This window comes from Cetorhinus maximus, chromosome 1, assembly GCF_964194155.1.
Source record: "Cetorhinus maximus chromosome 1, sCetMax3.hap1.1, whole genome shotgun sequence".
In the NCBI taxonomy this organism is placed as follows: Eukaryota; Metazoa; Chordata; class Chondrichthyes; order Lamniformes; family Cetorhinidae; genus Cetorhinus; species Cetorhinus maximus.
The window spans coordinates 183,191,576-183,211,385 of NC_135879.1; the positions used below are offsets into that span (position 1 = coordinate 183,191,576).

At 42.9% G+C, this 19,810-nt stretch overlaps 1 long non-coding RNA gene across 1 annotated transcript in view; it reads right to left on the reverse strand.

The window, feature by feature from the left end:
- Window positions 1–19,027, reverse strand: part of LOC144685794 (uncharacterized) — a 42,191-nt gene extending 23,164 nt beyond the window's left edge. Inside the window, exons 1-3 of the long non-coding RNA XR_013577781.1 lie at window positions 18,819–19,027; window positions 18,468–18,738; window positions 14,104–14,186 (exon numbers count right to left, since the gene is read on the reverse strand). This is a non-coding gene — a long non-coding RNA (uncharacterized LOC144685794). The remainder of the gene's footprint in view (window positions 1–14,103; window positions 14,187–18,467; window positions 18,739–18,818) is intronic.
- Between the last annotated feature and the right edge of the window lie 783 nt (window positions 19,028–19,810).

Consider the following 19,810-nt stretch of genomic DNA (forward strand, 5'->3'; position numbering starts at 1 on the left):
GCTGATGGCCTACAGTACCTCATGGATGCCCAGTTTAGAGTTTGCTAGATATGTTAAAAATCTATCCCACTTAGCACGGTGGAAAGTATCCTCAATGTGAAAGTGAGACTCCATCTCTACAAGTACTGTGAGGTGGTCACTCCTACCAATACTGTCATGGACAGATGCATCTGTGACAGGTAGATTGGTGAGGGTGAGGTCAAGTATGTTTTCCCCCCTGTTGGTTCCCTCACGACCTGTGGCAGACCCAATCTAGCAGCGATTTCCTCTAGGACTTGACCAGCTATGGTGCTACCTATGATTGGCTATGTTTGACCTGATGCCATGAGACTTCATGTTGTCCAGAATCGATATTGAGAACTCCCTGGGCAACTGCTTCGTGTGCCGCCACCTCTGGTCCCAACACTATCACCATCTCTGATTTGTCCCACCAACTGGACAGATAGTGATAGTGGTATCTGGGACATTTCTGTAAGTGAGTATGACTATGTCAGGCTGTTGCTTGACTATTCTATGGGACAGCCCTCCCCATTTTGGCACTAGCCCCCTGATATTAGTAAGGAGGACTTTGCAGGGTGAACAGGACTGGGTTTGCCATTGTTTTTTCCGGTGCCTAGGTCAATGCCAGGTGATCCGTCTGGTATCATTCCTCTTTGTAGTGATTTACTACAGCTGATGACTGAGAACATCCTGAGCTAGATTGCTGGAGGGCACTTTGTAGTGATTTACTACAGCTGATGACTGAGAACATCCTGAGCTAGATTGCTGGAGGGTACTTGAGTCGACACATTGCTGTGGGTCTGGAGTCACATATAAGCCAGACTAGGTAAGGATGGCAGATTTCCTTCCCTGAGTGGGCCTTTATGACAATCAACAATAGTTTCATGGACACTATTACCAAGACTAGTTTTTTAATTCCAGATTCATTAACTAAATTTAAATTCCTCCAGCTACTGTGGCGGGATTCAAATCCACATCCCAGAGCATTAGCCTAGGCCTCTGGACTATTTATCCAGTGACATTACCACCACGTCATCACCTCCCCTACAACCAACAAGCACGCTTTTCTCCTGTAGTATAAATTGTTGTTGGTCATTTGAAATTTGGCATTCTCGCATTTGTCCTGATGAGTGCAAGACAAAAACTTTGGCAACATGTCTCTCTATTCAAGTTCTGTACTATCAAGTGATTACTTAGAATATATCTTGCTTAAAGTATAAATCATGAGGAAAATTTATTAAATAAATAAAAAAACAAGCAAATAAACTAACAGTGATATAATACAATGATATACTTATAATAGAAGTATCAATGACATTCTTGGAAAGGTAAAGTAGTAAAGATCAGATTTTAATAAATAACCAAAACTCATGTGCTTGATTTGAGATTCCACGAGTCTACCGATAATTCATAATTTTTTCACCTGCAACTTAAATGCCAAACTTGAAAGATATGTTTAAACTATATTTCCTTGAAAGAGGTGAGAGATTTACTGGCACATACCCAAATCCACAAGACCCTTGTCTTTTTATACCTGGAATTAAGGAGGTTGGAAACTTCCAGTGATTTTAGCAGATAGCCTCTGTTGATCCAATTAAGAGTTTTCAGTAAAATACAATTCAGCCGATCAGAAATCTGTATAAATTTGAGTCATAGGCCAGGATTTCCACTGAGTTGGCTTAAGTCAAGAGCCCTTTAAGTGATGGTGGGCATGTCCCAATTCCGGGATTCTCGATGCATTCCCGGGCTTTGTGAATTTTGTGAGTGCCTTTAAAGGATGTGGGTTGCTTCCTGTCAGAAGCCCAAATCTGGCACTCATGACCTGTCACTTCCATTGTGCTCATGCCTCTGCAATTTCCATGGAGTCAGGCCAGGTTTTTAAAGAGTCATGGTTCACGGCTCATTAAAGGAGTTGTGAATACTAATATGAATGAGGGGACCTTTTAAAAGGTAAGTTCAAAAGGCCCTCATGCCGTCTATGACCAGCTCTGCCCTCCCACCCACCCCCTATGTTCTCTTATGCCCACTATACCAGGCTCTGTCCTTCCACCGCGATGTCTGTTCATGCCCTCCATGCCAAACACGGGCACTTCCATGCCCATTGACCCAGTGTACACTTTGTAGGACCAATGAACCCCATAGTGTATAGTGGTGTGTGTAAAAAATAGATCTGAAAAAAAATAATCCATTGATAGCTTTCTCCTATGCTTAAAAAACTGATTCCTCTGGGGAGCAGGAGTTCTGATATTTTAATTGATGTCTGGGCTCTCAGCCAAGTATATCTAATGAGGCCTCTCTCTCACTCTTATTTCACTCTCTGTAACTGATTTTGATTAATTCACCCATTGTAAGTCACATTCCTTCTCTATTGATCATCTGGTTCTTCTCAATCCTTAAATCTCACTGACTAAGGAGATACACTGGTGATCCTGCCATTCATTAATGTTCTAGAGGTCCTATTGCCAGCACTACTGGTATAAGCTTGCATTTTCAGTAAACTACAGCATGAAAAAATTGTTGTCTTCCTACATTTTTCCATTAATTACATTCAAAAGTACTTAATTAGTGCATTCAGTATTTATCATATCATAAGGTTGAGATTGGCTATGATAAAGTACAATTTAAAATTAAATACATAATTAGAGGAGGGCCACCTTCAGTGGGTTGAGAGTGCATCTGTCTGATGTAAATGGAAATCAAAGACTGTAACTGAACAATGGGTTGCCTTTAGAGAGCAGATGGTTCATTTTTTTTTATTATTCATTCATGGGATGTGGGCATTTCTGGCCAGGCCATCATTCATTGCTCATCCATAATTGCCCTTGAGAAACATAGAAAATAGGGGCAGGAGTAGGCCTGAATGGCCCTTCGAGCCTGCTCCGCCATTCATTACGATCATGGCTGATCATTCAACTCAATAGCCTGCTCCCGCTTTCTCCCCATATTCTTTGATCCCTTTCGCCCCAAGAGCTATATCTAACTCCTCCTTGAAAACAGACAATGTTTTGGCCTCAACTACTTTCTGTGGTAACGAATTCCACAGGCTCACCACTCTCTGGGTGAAGAAATTTCTCCTCACCTCAGTCCTAAATGGTCTACCCCGTATCCTTAGACTGTGACCCCTAGTTCTGGACTCCCCCACCATTGGGAACATCCTTCCTGCAACTGCCCTGTCTAGTCCTGTTAGAATTTTATAGGTTTCTATGAGATCCCCCTCATTCTTCTGAACTCCAGCGAATATAATCCCAACCGACTCAATCTCTCCTTATATGTCAGTCCCGCCATCCCAGGAATCAGTCTGATAAACCTTCGCTGCACTCCCTCTATAGCAAGTACATCCTTCCTCAGATAAGGAGACCAAAACTGCATACAATATTTCAGGTGTGGTCTCACCAAGGCCTTGTATAATTGCAGAAACACATCCCTGCTCCTGTACTCGAATCCTCTCGCTATGAAGGCCAACATACTATTTGCCTTCTTTACCGCCTGTTGCACCTGCATGCTTACCTTCAGCGACAGGTGTATGAGGACACCCAGGTCTCGTTGCACATTCCCCTCTCTCAATTTATAGCCATTCAAATAATAATCTGCCTTCCTTTTTTTGTTACCAAAGTGGATAACCTCACATTTATCCACATTATACTGCATCTGCCATGCATTTGCCCACTCACTCAGCTTTTCCAAATCACACTAAAGAATCTCTGCATCCTCCTCACAGCTCATCCTCCCACCCAGATTTGTGTCATCTGCAAATTTGGAGACATTACATTTAATTCCCTCATCTAAATCATTAATATACATTGTGAATAACTGGGGTCCCAGCACCGATCCCTGCGGTACCCCACTAGTCACTGCCTGCCATTCGGAAAAAGACCAGTTTATTCCTACTCTTTGTTTCCTGTCTGCCAACCAGTTTTCTATCCATCTCAATACACTGCCCCCAATCCCATGCGCTTTAATTTTACACGCTAATCTCTTATGTGAGACTTTGTTGAAAGTCTTCTGAAAGTCCAAATAAACTATATCCACTGGCTCCCCCTCATCAACTCTACTGGTTACATTCTCAAAAAATTCCAGTAGATTTGTCAAGCATGATTTCCCTTTCCTAAATTCATGCTGACTCTGTCTGATTCTGCCACTGTTTTCCAAGTGCTCAGCTGTTAAATCTTTTACAATCAGCTCTAGAATTCTCCCTACTACCGACGTCAGGCTGACTGGTCTATAATTCCCTGTTTTCTCTCAACCTCCCTTTTTAAATAGTGGGGTTACGTTAGCTACGCTCCAATCTGTAGGAACTGTTCCAGAGTCTGTAGAATCTCGGAAGGTGACCACCAATGCTTCCACTATTTCTAGGGCCACTTCCTTAAGTACTCTGGGATGTAGATTATCAGGCCCTGGGGATTTATCAGCCTTCAATCCCATCAATTTCTCCAACACCATTTCCCTACTAATACTGATTTTATACAGCTCCTCCCTCTCACTAAACCCTGTGTTCCCCAGCATTTCTGGCATGTTATTAGTGTCCTCCTTTGTGAAGACAGACCCAAAGTATGTATTTAGTTGGTCAGCTATTTCTTTGTTCCCCATTATAAATTCCCATGTTTCTAACTGTAAGGGACCTACATTTGTCTTCACCAATCTTTTTCTCTTCACATACCTGTAGAAACTTTTACAGTTATGTTCCCTGCAAGCTTACTCTCGTACTCTATGTTCCCCTTCTTAATCAATCCCTTAGTTCTCCTTTGCTGAATTATAAACTGCTCCCAATCCTCAGGTCTATTGTTTTTTCTGGCCAATTTGTATGCCTCTTCCTTGGATCTAATACTATCTCTAATTTCCCTTGTAAGCCATGGTTTGGACACCCTTCCTATTTTACTTTTGCATCAGACAGGAATAAACAATTGTTGCAGTTCACCCATGAGTCTTTGAAGGTTTGCCTTTGCCTATCCACTGTCATTCCTTTAAGTAACGTTTCCCAATCCATCATAGGGGGTGATCTGCCTTCTTGAATTGTTGCAGTCTGTGTGGTGTAGGTACACCCACATTGCTGTTAGGGAGGGAATTCCAGGATTTTGACGCAGCAGCAGTGAAGAAATGGCAATATATTTACAAGTCAGGATGTTGTGTGACCTGGAGGGGAACTTCCAGTGGTGGTGTTCCCATCTATCTGCTGCCCTTATTCTTCTGGATGTTAATGGCCATGGGTTTGGAAGATGTTGTACAAGGAGTCTTGGTGAGTTGTGGCAGTGCATCTTATAGATGGAACACACTGCTGCCACTATATGTCAGTGGTGGAAGGAATGAATGTTTCTGGATTGGATGCCAATCAAGTGGGCTGCTTTGTCCTGGATGGTGTCAAGCTCCTTGAGTGTTGTTGGAGCTGCACTCATCCAGGCAAGTAGAGTATTCCAACACTCTCCTGATTTGAGCCTTGTAGATGGTGGACAGGCTTTGGGGAGTCAGGAAGTCATTTACTCACTGCAGGACTCCTAGCCTCTGACCTGCTCTTGTAGCCAGAGTATTTATATGGATATTCCAGTTCAGTTTCTGATCAATGGTAACCCTCAGGATGAAGATAGTGGCGGATTCAGTAATGGTAATGCCATTGAATGTCATGGGGTGATGGTTAGATTCTATCTTGTTGAAGATAGTCAGTGCTTGGCACTTGTGTGGTGCAAATGTTACTTGCCACTTGTCAGCCCAAGCCTGGGTGTTGCACAGGTCTTGCTGCATTTGGACATGGGCTGCTTCAGTATCTGAGGAGTTGTAAATGCTGCTGAACACTGTGCAATCATCAGCGAACATCCTGACTTCTGGCCTTATGATGGAAGGAAGGTCATTGATGAAGCAGCTGAAGATGGTTGGACCTACGACGCTATCCTGAGGAACTCCTGCAGTGAGGTCCTGAAACTGAGATGATTGACCTTCAACAACTACACTCATCTTCCTTTGTGCTAGGTATGACTCCAACCAGTGGGGAGTTTTCCCCCGATTCCCATTGACTCCAGTTTTGCTAGGGCTCCTTGATGCCACACTCAGTCAAATGCGGCCTTGATGTCAAGGGCCGTCGCTCTCACCTCAGCTCTGGAGTTCAGCTCTTTTGCCCATGTTTGACACAAAGCTATAATGAGGTCAAGAGCTGAGTGGCTCTGGCTGAACCAAAACTGGCCATCAGTGAGCAGATTGTTGCTAAGCAAGTGCCGTTTGATAGCACTGTTGATGATCCCTTCCATTACTTTACTGATGATTGAGAGTAGACTGATGGGGCAGTAATTGGCCAGGTTGGATATGTCCTGCTTTTTGTAAACAGGACATACCTGGGAAATTTTCCACATTGCTGGATAGATGCCAGTGTTGTAGCTGTAATGGAACAGTGTGGCTAGGGTCGTCGCAAGTTCTGCAGTTGAGATACATTTTCACAAGGCGAAAAAGAGGGGCATCCAAATCCAGAACTCACGGGTTGACAAAAGCGATAGGGAGTAAGATGAAGGGTATGTATGACAGATCTCAGTTTGATAATCCAAATGAAAACCAGGCAAAATATAGAAAATTCAGAGGGTAAGTAAAAAAGCAAATAGCAGGCACAAAGAGGGAGTATGAGAAGAGAATGAGCAACTAATATGAAAGCAAATCCTAAAGTCTTCCATGGGGATATGATAGTAAAAGGATAGTTGGAGGAAGGGTGGAACCAATTTGGGGACCAAAACAAGGATCTACACATGGATGCAGAGGGCATGGCTAAGGGTAGGGATTAAATGAGTATTTTGCATATGTCTTTACCAAGGAGGAAGATGCTGCCAAAGTCATGGTGAAAAAAGAGGTAGTTGAGATGCTGAATGGGCTAAAAATTGATAAAGAGGAGGTATTAGAAAGGTTGTCTGTGCTTAAGATTGATAAATCACCAGGACCGGATGGGATCATCTGAGGATGCTGAGGGATGTAGGGTTGGAAATTGCGGAGAAACTGGCCATAATGTGCCAATCCTCCTAAGATATGGGATGGTGCCAGAGGATCAGAGAATTGCAAATACCACACCCTTGTTCAAAATAGGCTATAAGGATAAAGCAGAAACTACAGGCCAGTCAGTTTAATTGCAATGGAGGAAAAGTTTTAGATCAAGGACAATATTAACAGTCACTTGGACAAGTATTGATTAAGTAATGAAAGTCAACATGATTTTTTTTTAAAGGTAAATCATGTTTAACCTATATAATTGAGTTAATTTATGAAGTAACAGAGGAGGTTGATGAGGGGAATTCAGTTTATATGGTGTAGGTGGACTTCCAAAATAAATTTAATAAAATGCTACATTATTGGCTTGTCAGCAAAGTTGAAGCCCCTGGAATAAAAGGGACATTAACATTTTGGACAAGAAGCTGGCTGAGTGATAGGAAATAGAGAGTCGCGATTGTTTTTCAGACTGGAGGAAGGTATACAGTGGGATTCCCCAAGGATCAGTATTAGGGCCACTGCTTTGCTTGATCAATATTAATGACCCATTCATGAATGTACAGGACACAATTTTAAAATTTTCAGATCATACAAACTTGGAAGTATTGTGAATTGTGAGGAGGATAATGATAGACTTCAAGAGGACATAGGCTGGTAGAATGGGCAGACATGTTGTAGATAATATTTAATGCAAACATAAGAACATAAGAAATAGGGACAGGAGGAGACCATTCAACCCCTCGAGCCTGCTCTGTCATTCGACAAGATCATGGCTGATCTTGTGGTTCGATTTCCATGTTCCCATCTACCCCCAATAACCTTTGATTCCCTTGCCGAACAAGTATCTACCTACCTCTACCTTAAAAATATTCAATGACCTCGCCTCCACCACACTCTGAGGTAAAGAATTCCAAAGTTGCAAAACCCTGTGAGAGAAAAAAATTGTTCTCATCTCTGCCCTAAAAAGATGACCCCTAAATTTTAAACAGTGCCCCCTAATTCTGGACTCACCCATGAGAGGAAACATCTTTTCGACATCCACCTTGTCAAAGCCATTCAGGATCTTGTATACTTCAATAAAATCACCCCTCATTCTTCTAAGATCCAGTCAAAACAAGCCCAGTCTGCCCAACCTTTCCTCATAAGACAACCCAATCATTCCAGGTATCAATCTAGTAAACCTCCTTTGAACCGCCTCCAATGCATTTACCTCCTTCCTTAAATAAGGAGACCAAAACTACATGCAGTAATTAAGGTGCTGGCTCACCAATGCCCAGCATAACTGAAGCATAACATCCTTACTTTTATGTTCAATCCCTCTCATAATAAAGGATCGTATTCCATTAGCCATCTTAATTACTTGCTGTACCCGCATACTAACTTTTTGTGACTCATGTACTAGAACACCTAGACCCCTCTGCACCTCAGAATTATGCAGCCATTCTCCATTTAAGTAGTAATCTGCTTTTTTGTTCTTCCTGCCAAAGTGAACAACTTCACTTTTTCCCACATTAAACTCCATTTGCCAGATCTTTGCCCACTCACTCAACCTTTCTATATCCATCTGCAACCTCCTCACGCCCTCTTCACAACATACATTCCTACCTACCTTTATGTCATTTGCAAATTTAGCTACCATGTCTTCACTCCCCTCACCTAAGTAATTGATGTAAATCATAAAAAGTTGAGGCCCCAGTACAGGCCCCTGTGGGACTCTACTCATCACATCCTGCCAATCAGAAAAAGACCCATTTATGCATACTCTCTGCTTTCTGCCAGCCAGCCAATCTTCTACCCATGTTAATATGTTACCCACTACACCATGCGCTTTTATTTTCCATAATACTATTTGAAGTGACACCTTATCAGATGCCTACTGGAAATCCAAGTACAGTACGCCTACAGGCTCCCCTTTATCCACTGCACATGTTACTCCTTCAAGAAACTCCAATAAACTGGTTAAATATGATTTTCCTTTCACAAAACCATACTGACCCTTCCCGATTGCCTTGAGCTCTTCTAAGTGCCCAGCTATAAACTCCTTAATGATCAATTCCAATAACTTCCCCATGACAGACGTCAAGATATCTAGCCTATAGTTTCCTCTTATCTGCCTCCCTCCCCACTTGAATAGAGCTTATATTTGCTATTTTCCAATCTAATGGAGCCTTTCCAGAATCTAGTGCATTTTGGAAAATTAACATCGGCTACCTCATTAGCCACCTCTTTTAAGACCCTAGGATGTAGTACATTGGGACCCGGAGACTTGCCAGCCTGCAGCTCCATCAATTTGCTCAGTACCATTTCCCTAGTGATTTCAATTTCACCAAGTTCCTTTCTCCCGATCACCTCCTGATGTTTCACTATTACTGGAATGTTTTTTGTATCCTGTATAGTGAACACAGAAGCAAAATGTTTGTTCATTTCTTCCATTTCCTTATTATCTACTAATAACTGTCACTCTCTGGAGGAACAACGCTCAGTTTACTTATTCTTTTCCTTTTTAAGTACCTGTAGAAATACTTGCTATCCGTTTTTACATTTCTAGCTAGCTTCCCCATATACTCTAATTTCTTTCTCCTATTTTACCAATTAGCTATTCTCTGCCATTCCTAATATTCTGGCCAATCGCCTGTTCTGCCACTCATCCTTGCGGAGTTGCATGCTTTTTCCTTAAGTTTGATGCTTTCCTTAACTTCTTTAGTTAACCACGGATGGTGGGTCCTCCCCTTAGAATTTTTCTTTATAGTAGGATTGTACTTATTCTGAATACTCTGAAATATCCCCTTAAATGTCTGCTACTGCTTCTCTATTGATCTATCCTCTAGCCTGGTTTCCCAGTTCACTTTAGCTAGCTCAGCTTTCATCCCCACATAGTTGCCCTTATTTAAGTCTAATGTAACCTGCTCTCAGGTTGGTTCCAGAACTGTCTCGAAAGCATTCTAAGAACTCCTCATCCAGACTACTACTGCATATCTGATTTTTCAAGTTTATGTGTAGATTAAAATCACCCATGATTATTGCCGTCCCTTTATCACAAGCACACAATATGTTCTCTTGAATACTTTGTTCTACACTGTGGCTACTGTTAGGGGGCCTGCAGATCACTCCCACTAATGATTTTGCTCCCCTGCTATTCCTCATCACCCAAACCGATTTGACATCCTGATCTCCTGAACCAAGGTCATCTCTAACTATTACAACAATGCCCTCTTTGATTAACCGTGCTGCCCTTCCACCTTTATCTAGCTTCCTATTCTTCTTGAATGTCATGTACCCCACAATATTAAAGACCCAGTCTTTGTTGTCCTGCAGCCACGACTCCATAATTGCTATCAGATCACATTTATTTACTTCAATGTGGGACATCAATTCATTTACTTTGTTATGAATGCTACATGCATTCAGACAGAGAGCCTTCAATTTTGTCTTTTTGTTACCTTTGTAACATGTAGTCTTGACTGTTGATGTATTGTTAGGTTTTTTCTCTCTGTCCCTTCCTGCCATTCTCTGACTCTCATTTCTCACATTACTATTTTGCTCTCCTGTCTTGACTCTACAACTTGAATTACTACCTTTACCCAAGCTTGATTCCTCACCCCCCTTGTCTAGTTTAAAGCCCTCTCTACTTCCCTAGTTATGCGATTTGCGAGGTTGCTCGTCCCAGCATGGTTCGGGTGTAAAACGTGCCAACGGTACAGCCCCCACTTTCCCCAGTGCTGATGCCAGTGCCCCACAAACCAGAATCCACTTCTCCCACACCAGTCTTTGAGCTACGCATTCGTCTCTCTAATCTTATTTGCCCTATGCCCAAATTGCACATGGCTCAGGTAATAATCCAGAGATTGTTACCTTTGAGGTTCTGCTTCTTAATTTGGTACCTCGCTCCTCATGTTGACTTTGCAGAACCTCTTTCCTAGTTCTACCTGTGTTATTGGTACCGACATGGACCACGACAACTGGATCCTCCCCCTCCCACTGCAAGTTCCTCTCCAGCCCTGAGCAGATGTCTTGAACCCTGGCACCGGGCAGGCAACAAAGCCTTCTGGAGTCTTGTTCTTTGCTGCAGAGAACAGTGTCAATCCCCCTCACTATACTATCTCCTACTACCACTACATTACTTTTAGTTCCCCCCGCTTGAACGGCTTCCTGTACCACAGTCCCATGGCCAGCGAGCTCATCCACCTTGCAGACTTTGCTTTCATCCACACAGGTTGTGAGCACCTCAGGCTTTTTTGACAATTGCAAAGTCTGAGGCTCCTCCCCTACTGTCTGCTCGGTCCCATTACCTGCCTCACTGACAGTTACATTCTTCTGTCCCTCACTGCTGACCAAAGCAGATGACCCCCTTCTATGAGGTGTGACTGTCTATTTCTCCCCCTCCCTTATGTTGGGATTTCGGCTTCCAGATCAATAATCCTGATCCGGAATTCCTCAAGCTGCTTACACTTCCTATGGACGTGTTTGTCATGAATTGCCTTGGCGTCCAAAAGCTCCCACATCTCATAGCTGCAATATAACATCTGTCCCCCCATTCTAACTTATGTTATTTAGTTAATTTACTTTAATTACTTTGTTCCTATGTATGCTACAATTTACTGTGTTTATTGAATACATTAATATGATATGATAGCCATTTCAGAGACATGGTTGTAAAGTGACCATGACTAGGACCGTGAACATTCAAGGGTATTTGACATTTTAGAAGTACAGGAATAAAGGAAAAGGAGGCGGGGTGAAATTTGGCAGATGGACTATAATGTGGGAAAATGGGATGTTGTCCACTTTGGCAGTAAGAATAGAGAAGCAGAATATTATTTAAATGGAGAGAAACTGCAGAATGCTGTGGTACAGAGGGATCACTGCCACCGTCTCAAGGGCAATTAGGGATGGGCAACAAATGCTGGCATGGCCAGCAGTGCCCAGATCCAGATATTAATGCTGGTACCACTGACAACTAAAGCTTATATGCTTCTTAACCTCAAGGTATGTGTTTTAGATGTTTGTTTAAATTACTCTATTTTTATTGCTTTTTTATCTTCATTGTTTTATTTTAATTTTAAAGTTTTCAAATTTTGCTTTATTATTTTAAAGTTTTAATTCTTTTTATTTATAGATCTACCTGAACTCGCTTGTCCTAAGCTGGTTTTTCACACACAGTCCCTTAGACTGAGCACTTACCGGCCAGTCAACTTTATAGCTTCCTATGACATTACCATTGCTTTTTTCCTGCCTCCCTAGCTCCTCCTGCAGCCTCACAGCAGCTGAAACTGTGAAACAGTGCAGTCCTCAGCTCAGCTCTGACTCCCAGCAAGGTAGGCCTCACTCGAATCCCCAGTCTGTTTTTATAGTTGTTCCTCAGCTCTCGACTGTCTCCCGCAGGTCCACTCTGCTCCAACTCCCAGCAAAGTGAAATGATAGATTTTAGGAGGAAGAAGGAGGAGAGGCAAAATAAACAAGAGGGTACAACTATGGATAGTGCAAGATGGGGACACAGGTGCAAATCCCACAAAGGCAGTAGGTGGAATTTAAATACAACCTCAAAGGAAAAATAAACATCAATTAAATGCTAGTTTAGTGGAGCAGGCTTGAATGGCCTACTCCTGCTCCTATTTTCTATGTTTAAGACAGAGATAACGAGGAATTTCTTCTTTTGGGTTGTGAGTCTTTGGAGTTCTTTTCCACAGACAGCAATGGAAACTGGCTCATTGAATATATTCAAGGTTGAGTTATACAGATCAGCAAGGAAGTTAAGGATTCTGGGCGGGCAGGCAGGAAAATGGAGTTGAGGAAGTTGAAAGTGGAATTGAAATGGAGTTCAGATCAGCCATGATCTTAATGAATGCTGGAGCAGGGTTGATGTGCGGAATGGTCTACTCCTGCAACCAATTTCTTATGATCATATGATCTTAACATATTTGTTTTATTTAACATAACCAGTGCTGGCAAACCTCACCCCTGAGTTGTTACTGCATTTACATTCTGATGTCTGGAAAAATGTTGAGTGCTTTGCTTACAGCTAGGTACCCTCCTACCATTTTAAAAGTTGAGCACTTTAGAGTTGAAAGTGTAGTTACATTATTCTATATCCAAATGTCACATATTCAGCCTGATCAGCATCAATCTCAATTATATGACAGCTCACACAAACAGTGTACTTGTTTTTTAATGTTATTCGTCCTTCATGTAAAACAATATAGTGCGTCCTCACCAATATGAGGCTTCAATGATATGAGAACATTACATTGCACTGTCTTTCATTTCCATTTGCAATTCTTTTCTGTGCGATACTATCAGGATTGAGATCTTTTTGTGATTATTGCACGATATCTTTGCCTATGTAATGAAGCATATAAGAAAGTAATGAATAGGCTGTGAAGTGTTTGGTGACATCCTGAGCATATGCAAGCTCTTTCTTTTTTTTAACTATCTTTTTATATGGAAAATCATATGCATTCACTTTTACTCACTTTATTTTACCTCGTCACATTACCACCCACTGCTTGGCATCATTGAAGTCTGATATGCGGTGTTCTACTGGATTCATAGTTCAATATATCTCATTGTATTCTGCAAAGGTAAGTGCTAAATGCAAGATTAAATATTATTCATTTTGATTGTATTTCATTCCTCCCATTACTAATTGTCTGCTGCTCAGCCTGATCACTTGTATTATCATGTCAAGGCAATGTTGATAAAGAGTGCTCCCTGGTGGTTTGTAAATGCAATTTGATGGTTTCTATTTGTCTTTCCCTTTTTATTTAAGTAATGTAAAGCTGTTCACTTTGCTGTTGCTTGGAAATTTAACTTACATGGCATTGTTCCATTTTCAACACTAATGGGAACTGACTCCAGTTACTGCTGCTGAAGAGCCTGGATTTTAAGATCACTGCTGTTAGAAACATCACAAGGTACAGACACCAGTATTATCTAATTGTCAAAAAGGGATGAATTCAAAATAATAAATGTTAATTTATTGCTCACATACCTGAAGCCTAGCCAGCATAAGTAAAATACATCAGCTCTTTAAGGTGCTATCAACCAAAGATAATATTTACGAAGTTACATTCTGCCTCATATTGGGAGCACATACACAAGCGAAAAATAGTGGATGTAAATGAAAGAACCTTTTGTGAACTTTCTTTTACTCACAATTTCCTGTCCTCCCCTCCTGAAGGGCTTTGACTCATCCTGCTTTTGGTTTTACGAATGCCACCAGCCTTCCAGTACTTTGCCTAAATAAGACCATAAGACATAGGAGCAGAAATTAGGCCATTCGGCCCATCGAGTCTGCTCCGCCATTCAATCATGGATTATAAATTTCTCAACCCCAATCTCCCACCTTCTCCCTGTAACCTTTGATCCCCTTGCCAATCAAGAACCTATCTATCTCAGTTTTAAATACACTCAATGACCTGGCTTCCACAGCCTTCTGTGGCAATGAATTCCATAGATTCACCACTCTCTGGCTAAAGTAGTTTCTCCTCTGTTCTAAAAGGTCTTCCCTTTATTCTGAGGCTGTGCCCTCGGGTCCTGATCTCTCCTACTAATGCAAACATCTTCCCCATGTCCACTCTATCCAGGCCTTTCAGTATTCTGTAAGTTTCAATCAGATCCCCCTTCATCCTTTTAAACTCCATCGAGTATAGACCCAGAGTCCTCAAACGTTCCTCATATGTTAAGCCTTTCATTCCTGGGACCGTTCTCGTGAACCTCCTCTGGACCCTTTCCAGGGCCAGAACATCCTTCCTGACATACGGGGACCAAAATTGCTCACAATATTCTAAATGTGGTCTGATCAGAGCCTTATAAAGCCTCAGCAGCACATCCCTGCTTTTATATTCTAGTCCTCTCGAAATAAATGCCAACATTGCATTTGCCTTCCTAACTACCGACTCAACCTGCAAGTTAACCTTAAGAGAATCCTGGACTAAGACTCTCAAGTCCCTTTGCACTCCAGATTTCTGAATTATCTCACCATTTAGAAAATAGTCTATGCCTCTACTCTTTCTACCAAAGTGCATGGCCTCACACTTGCCCACGTTGTATTCCGTCTGCCACTTCTTTGCTCATTCTCCTAACCTGTCCAAATCCTTCTGCAGCCTCCCCGCCACCTCAATACTACCTGTCCCTCCACCTATCTTTGTATCATTTACAAACTTAGCCAGGATGTCCTCAGTTCCTTCATCTAGATCATTAATGTATAAAGTGAAAAGTTGTGGTCCCAACACTGACCCCTGCGGAACTCCACTAGTCACCAGCCGCCATCCCCACTCTCTGCCTCCTGCCAGACAGCTAATCTTCTATCCATGCTAGTACCTTGCCTCTAACACCATGGGCTCTTATCTTACTGAGCAGCCTCCTGTGCGGCACCTTGTTAAAGGCCTTCTGGAAGTCCAAGTAGATAACATCCATTGGCTCTCCTTTGTCTAAACTACTCGTTACCTCCTCAAAGAATTCTAACAGATTTGTCAGGCATGACCTCCCCTTGATGAAACCTTGCTGACTTTGCCCTATTTTATCATACACTTCCAAGTATTCTGAAATCTCATCCTTAATAATGGACTCGAAAATCTTACCAACGACCAAGGTCAGGCTAATCGGCCTGTAATTTCTCGTCTTTTGCCTCATTTCCTTCTTAAACGGGGGGTTATATTAGCGATTTTCTAGTCCTCTGGGACCCTCCCTGACTCCAGTGATTCCTGAAAGATCATCACTAACGTCTCCACTATCTCTTCAGCTATTTCCTTCAGAAATCTGGGGTGTAATCCATCTGGTCCAGGTGATTTATCCACCTTCAGACCTTTCAGTTTTCCTAGCACCTTCTCCTGGGTAATGGCCACCATATTCACCTCTGCCCCCCCGACTCTCTTGAACTTTGGGGATGTTACTCATGTCTTCCACTGTGAAGACTGATGCAAAGTACCTATTCAGTTCCTCCGCTATTTCTTTGTTCCCCACTACTACTTCTCCAGCATAATTTTCCAGTGGCCCAATGTCCACTTTTGCCTCTCTCTTACCCTTTATATATCTAAAAAAAACTCTTGCAATCTTCTTTTATATTACTGGCTAGTTTACCCTCATATTTAATCTTCTCCCTCCTTATTTCTTTTTTAGTTGTCCTCTGCTGGTCTTTGTAGGCTTCCCAATCCCCTGGTTTCCCACTGCTCTTCGCTGCATTTTATGCTTTCTCTTTAGTTTTCATGCTGTCCCTGACTTCCCTTGTCAGCCATGGTTCCCTCGTCCTCTCTTTAGTATGGTTCTTCTTCCTCGGGATGAATTTTTGCTGTGTCTCCCAAATTACTCCCAGAAACTCCTGTCATTGCTGTTCCACTGTCTTTCCTGCTAGTCTCATCTCCCAGTCAATTCTGGCCAGCTCCTCCCTCATGCCTCTGTAGTTGCCTTTATTCAACTGTAATGCCGTTACATCTGATTCCAGCTTTTTCCTCTCAAATTGCAGGGTAAATTCTATCATATTATGGTCACTTCCTCCTAAGGGTTCCTTCACCTTAAGCTCCCTTATCAAATCTGCCTCATTACACATCACTACATCTAGAATTGCCTGTTCCCTAGTGGGCTCCACCACAAGCTGCTCCAAATAGCCATCCCGTAGACATTCCACAAATTCCTTTTCTTGGGATCCATTACCAACCTGATTTTCCCAGTCTAGCTGCATATTGAAATCCCCCATGATCACTGAAACCTTGCCTTTCTTACACACTGTTTCTATCTCCTGGTGTATCTTGTGCCCCACATCCTGTCTACTGTTCGGAGGCCTGTACATAACTCCCATTATGTTTTTTTTTACCTTTGCGGTTCCTCAACTCTACCCACACAGATTCTACATCATCTAAACCTACGTTATTTCTTGCTATCGATTTAACTTCCTTTCTTACTAACAAAGCAACCCCACCCCCTCTGCCAACCTGCCTATCTTTTCGATAGGGTGTATATCCTTGGATATTTAGCCCCAGTCCTGATCCCCTTGCCACCATGTCTCCGTGATGCCCACCACATCATACCTGCCAATTTCAATCTGCACCACAAGCTCATTTACCTTATTTCATATACTGCGTGCATTCAGATACAACACCTTCAGTCCTGTATTTCCCGTCCCCTTTCTCTTTGTTGTCCCTTTGTCTGATGTGCTTGAAGTTAGATTCTTAGCCCTTTCCAAACACTCTGTTCTATTTTGTGTTCTGGAGACTTTAATAGCCTCTCCTGGGCTCTCCTTTTTTTTTCAGGTTTTTCATAATTTTCCATGAAGTTGAATCCACCCCCGCAAACGCTAACCTGCTGATTTGTTTCCCATTAGTCATATTTCTTGGAGTTTTACCCTTCCCTCCCCCCCCAGTTTCTAGTTTAAAGTCCTGTTGACCACCCTATTTACCTTTTTCAATAGAACATTGGTCCCAGATTGGTTCAGGTGGAGACCATCCCAACGGTACAGATTCCTCCTGTTCCAATGCTGATGCCAGTGCCCCACGAAATGGAACCCCTCTTTCCCACACCACTCCTTTAGCCACGTGTTTACTTCCCTTATTCTCGCGTCCCTATGCCAGTTTGCACGTGGCTCAGGTAGTAATCCGGAGATTATAACCCTTGAGGACCTGTTCTTTAATTTAGTTCCTAGTTCCTGATAATCCCCAAACAGGTCCTCTTTCCTTGTCTTACCTATGTTATTTGACCCGACATGGATCACAACAACTGTATCCTCCCCCTCCCTCTCCAATATCCTTTCAAGCCAGTCAGAGATGTCCCTCACCCTAGCACCGGGCAGGCAACATACCATGCGGGACTCTCGATTCTGCTTACAAAGGATGCTATCAATTCCCCTAATTATAGAATCCCCTACAACTACCACTTGTCTTTTTGCTCCCCCCTCTTGAATGGCCTCCTGTGCCACGGTGCCGTGGTCGGCTGGCTCATCCACACAGGGAGCAAGTACCTCGTACCTGTTGGACAAGGTCAAGAGCTGAGGTTCCTCTGTTCCTGAACACAGGATCCGTCTACCTGCCTCAGTTGCAGTCACACCCTGCTGACCCTGACCACTGACCGAACTTGAGGTACTTAATCTACCGGGTGTGACCGCCTCCTGAAACAAAGCGTCCAGGTAACTCTCCCCCTCCCGGATGTGCTGCAGCGTCTGGAGCTCGGACTCCAGCTCATCAGTTCCGAGCCGGAGTTCCTCCAGCAACCAACACTTGCTGCAGATGTGGTCATTGCAGCTCGCAATGGGATCTGCCAGCTCCCACATCATACAGCTACAGCACATCACCTGCCCAGCCATCTCGACTTAGATAATTAATTTATTAATTAGCTTTGCAGTTTTTTTTTTCAAAATTGATGTAGATTTCCTACCAACCAATCAGGTCACAGCTTTCCTGTGATGTCACTTTTTCAGTTTTGGCTTCAGTTACTCTGTGCCCCGAGGTCACCGCTCCAGTGCTCCTCCCTCCGAGTCTGCTCCCTGGAGACAAGGCCGCGAATCCGAGGTAAGCTAGATTTATACTCACTGCTCCGGTGCTCCTCCCTTCGAGTCTGCTCCCTGGAAACAAGGCCACGAATCCCCGAGGTTCTTTGACAGTCGGTCCTCCTCGATTCCCTCCTGAGTCGTAGTGGCTGTGGTGACTTCTCCCAGAATGCTTCAGTCACTTCTCACCAACACCCTCTGTTGGATGCTCTTCCTCCTTTTGCGTGTAAGAGTCCTTCTCCTCAATTCCCTCCTGAGTCGCTGGCTGCGGTGACTTCTCCCAGAATGCTTGAGTCACTTCTCATCATCGCCCTCTGTTGGCATGAGGAAATGGTTATTGCTGGCAGGCTAGTTGACTAGAGGGCATTACAGCTGAGCCTGGTCTCGTTCTCACCTGACGTTCATATGCATTCTCTCTCTAGCAGGGGTCAGAAGCTCATTTTCGTGCTCTTCTTTGCACAGTCGCATTTAGGTCAATTGTAGTGGTCTTAGCAGTGTTGGTTGTTCTTAGCATTTGTACATGTTGTGCAGATACCAGAAATTCATGGCAACTTGCTGATGTTGATTATTTCTGAATTGTAGGTAACAATCTGTTGGCAGCCCCTGTGTCAAGTGGAAACAATATAAAATGCACAGATTACAAGGAATCTTTTCAATATTTTATAACACAGTATCCTGGTCTGCTCAAGATCATGGCTTAGAGATTATAGACAAGCTAGTGGAATGAGTAGGCAGATGGGAGATGAAATTTAATGTAGAATAGTATGTAGTGATGCAATTTGATAAGAATGAGGAGAGGCAACATAAACAAAAGATACAATTTGAAAGGGGATGCAGGAGCAGAGGGACCAAGTTGTGGGGGTGGGAGCGGGGGCACAGGGGGTGTGTGTGATGGTGTTGGGATGTATGCGCACAAATCGTTGAAGGTTCGAGGGCAGGTTGAGAAAGCGGTAAAAAAGCATATGAGATCCTGGCTTTATAACAGAGGCATAGAGTTCAAAAGGATGGGAATTATGATGAACCATTATGGAACACTGGTTAGATCCTCAACTGGAGTATCGAGTCAAATTCTGGAAATCACACTTTGAGAAAGATGTGAAGGCCTTAGAGAGGCTGCAGAAAAATTTTATGAGAATGCTTCTGGGGTGGGGAATATCCGTCTTGTAGCTAGATTGGAGAAGCTGGATTGTTCTCCTTGGAGAAGAGCAGGTTAACAGGAGAATCATGAGGGGTCTAGACAGAGTAGATAGAGAGAAATTGTTCCCATTAGTGGAAAGGTTGCGAACCAGAGGACACAGATTTAAAGTGATTAGCAAATGAATGAAACATGAGGAAATCTTTTTTTATCTAGCAAGTGGCTATGTGTTGGATTGCACTGACTGAAAA